At 45.4% G+C, this 3,613-nt stretch overlaps 1 pseudogene; it reads right to left on the reverse strand.

Moving 5' to 3' along the window:
• The window catches only part of LOC123982196, a 3,188-nt pseudogene extending 1,997 nt beyond the window's left edge, over positions 1 to 1,191 (reverse strand).
• Positions 1,192 to 3,613: the final 2,422 nt, after the last annotated feature.

Consider the following 3,613-nt stretch of genomic DNA (forward strand, 5'->3'; position numbering starts at 1 on the left):
AAGATGGGGTGCTGAGCGTACATTACTGAGAAATAAAATGAACTTTTTTGATTTTTGGAAAATGGCTGCAATGAAACAAAGAGTGAAAAATTTAAAGGGGTCTGAATACTTTCCGTACCCACTGTATCTCAGGCTTTTTTGCTACAGCTGGAGCGGTGTCCTTGGCAACAAACTTCCCCGGTGACTTAAAACTCAGCTTGGACGTCTTGAGTGCTGTCACCTTGGAAACAGATGCAGGGCTTCTTCCCAGGCCACCGCTGGCTGGGGCAGATGACGTCAACAAATTGGAGGAGGTAGACAGAGGAACAGAGTAGGGATTCGGAGTTGGAGAGCTAGGAGAGGGAGGGGAAACCTCAGGCTCAGCATCTTTCCCAGCATCAAGACTTCTGGACTTCTGGACTTCTGGACTTACTGATGAGCTTGTTGATGGGAGCCAGGGAGTTAGTGTCGATTGCTGGGAGGGGCTCGTCATCAGTTGATGCTGGAGGTTCTGGGAATGATTGTGAACGGAAATCTTTAACCTGTTTTATCCCACTGTATCTCCCCAAAGAGCCGGTAAAACAAGAGCCAGTTTACTTTACCCCTCTGAGTCCCACACCATTTAATTTGATGGGTTTCAGCACTGCTTCATTATACTCCTTTTCTAGCCCAACCTCTGATTATATCTGGTTCACTGGCTGTTGCTTTAAGTTGGGGTTTAGCTTTCGACCTCTCGGCCAGTCCTTCTCTGCCAGCTCCATCCTCCTCCTCCCCTTGAGTTCCTGCTTGACCGTCCCCAGGAGGTCTTTTAAGAGGGCTCCCAAAAATCTCCCCATCCACATCCTCTGCTGCAGAAACAGTGGAGTGAGCTGTATTTACAGCTGGGCTATCGGGGTTTTTTAATTCAGCTGGTTCTTTATTAATTTTGGGGAGGGTGCTGCAAGGTGAAGGTGGCCCTGAGCTGGGAGTGGGAGTGTTTAGCTGAACTCCATAGGAGTCACCTTTCTGGCCATCTTTCAGGACCACATATGGCTGCCCAGAGATTCCCTGAACCCGCACTGCCACCACATACTTATTGGAAGGAGGAGTTGCACTGCTGCTTCCTTTGGATTTATCAGGATAACCTCCGCCTGTGTCATTGAGGTTCTTGATGAAGCGGATCTGAACGCCGTAATCCACAAGAGGCTTCTTGTCAGTGGAGAGAGTGCTCATGCTGACTTCCTGGTTCCTATCCGGTCAGTCAGTATCGTTGCGCGTCGAAACCACCAAGGGGGTTGTTTACTCGAGCCAGCGTTCTGTCATCATTGCTGACGTAAGCATGTCGACTCATTTCCGTTTCCGGTGCTTGTGTGTTGGTACCGTGTTGTGCTGCTCTCGCTAAATACCAGTTACATTTGTTAGATTACAGCGGCCAACTGTCCGCTAAACACTTATTCTTACAGTAATTTTGCCTAATCACTCACAGTTCTTTCCATCTTTTAGTGACTGCTGTTCAATCTCATAGTTGTTCAAAAGTTTTGGTAGCTGACGCTACAGTACTTTAGCTTAGCTGTTAGTGACTTTAGCTTAGCAGCTAGCGATGGCTTCTCCTTCTCCCTCTCTCTCTCCTACTTTCTCCTGCTCGGTGTGTCAGATGCTCAGTTACTCCTCTGCCTCCTTTAGCGGTAATGGTACGTGTAATAAGTATAGTTTATTTTTAGACATGGAGGCGAGGCTCAGTGATTTAGAAGTCCGGCTCCGCACCTTAGTAGATCAGATCTTTAGCTAATGTAGCTAGCCAGTCCCCGGTAGTCGGTGCGGAACGGCCTGAGTTAGCCTCTGGTAGCCGTCCCCCGGGATCTCCTGTGCAGCCAGGAAGGGGTGGCTGGGTGACTGTCCGAAGGAGGAATAGTCGTAAGCATTCAAAGCCCATGGAGCACCATCAACCTGTTCACATCTCTAACAGATTTTCCCCACTCAGCGACACAACCGCTGAGAAACCAACTCTGATCATTGTCAGCTCCATTTTGAGAAACATGAAGTTAGCGAAGCCAGCAGCCATAGTTAAGTGCATCCCTGGGGCCAGAGCGGGCGACATTGAGTCTTATTTGAAACTGCTGGCTAAGGATAAACGTAAATACAGTAAGATTGTTATTCACGTCGGCGGTAATGACTCCCAGTTACGCCAATCGGAGGTCACTAAGATTAATGTTGAGTCGGTGTGTACATATGCGAAAACAATGTCGGACACCGTAGTTTTCTCTGGACCCCTGCCAAATCTGACCAGTGATGACATGTATAGCCGCATGTCGTCATTCCGCCGCTGGTTGTCGAGGTGGTGTCCAGCAAACAATGTGGGCTTTGAAGATCATTGGCAGACTTTCTGGGGAAGACCTGGTCTGATTCAGAGAGACGGCATCCATCCCACTTGGGAAGGAGCAGCTCTCATTTCTAGAAATCTGGCCAAGTTTATTAGTGGACCAAATCCATGACAACCCAGAGTTGAGACCAGGAGGCAGAGTCGCAGTCTAACCCACTTCTCTGCTCCTCCATTTCAGGAGTTACTTAGTGAAAATCCAATAGTGACTGTGTCTGCCCCCCGACCATCGAAATTATTTAAATCAAAGGTAAACGGAAGAGGAGCTGTGCATAAAAACCTCATAAAAATTAAAACCACAAGAGCAATAGTGCAAACTAATAGGAAAATTAAATGTGGACTCTTAAACATCAGATCTCTAGTACTAGTGTACTAGTAAATGAACTAATATCAGATTATGATATTGATTTATTTTGTCTTACTGAAACCTGGCTGGGTGATGGAGAATATGTTAGCCTAAATGAATCCACCCCTCCCAGTCATATTAATACTCACATTCCTCGAGGCACAGGCCGAGGAGGTGGAGTTGCAGCTATCTTCGACTCTAGCCTACTAATCAGCTCTAAACCTAAACTAAATTATAACTCATTTGAAAGCCTTTTTCTTAGTCTTTCGCACCCAAGTTGGAAATCACTGCAACCAATTCTTTTTATTATAGTGTACTGAGCACCTGGTCTGTACTCTGAATTCTTATCTGAATTTGCAGAGTTTTTGTCAACTTTAGTCCTTAAAACGGACAAAGTTATTATTGTAGGGGATTTTAATATTCATGTGGACGTTGAGAATGACAGCTTCGGTACTGCGTTTATCTCTCTGTTAGATTCCATTGGCTTCTCTCAGAGTGTTCATGAACCGACTCACTGTTTTAACGACACCCTCGACCTTGTTTTGGTATATGGTATTGAAATTGAACATTTAATAGTGTTCCCACAGAATCCCTCTTTATCCGACCACTGTTTGATAACTTTTGAGTTTGTATTGCTGAACTACACGCCATTGGGCAAAAATTTCTATACAAGATGTCTGTCTGATAGTGCTGTAGCTAAATTTAAGGATGCGATTCCATCAGCTCTAAATTCATTGTCAGATCACAAAGTAACGGAAAACTCCTATGCTCCATACTCCAAAATTCACGAAGACCTGCCCTTAACTGGCACCAACTTATCTCTAAACTCAGGAACCTTAGAAACAGCTGTAGAACCAGATATATGTTTAGACTGTTTTGCCTCCCTCAACCTTTACCAACTAACTTCAATAATTTCTTCATCTAAACCATCA

This window comes from Micropterus dolomieu, linkage group LG13 (assembly GCF_021292245.1).
Source record: "Micropterus dolomieu isolate WLL.071019.BEF.003 ecotype Adirondacks linkage group LG13, ASM2129224v1, whole genome shotgun sequence".
Taxonomy (NCBI): domain Eukaryota; kingdom Metazoa; phylum Chordata; class Actinopteri; order Centrarchiformes; family Centrarchidae; genus Micropterus; species Micropterus dolomieu.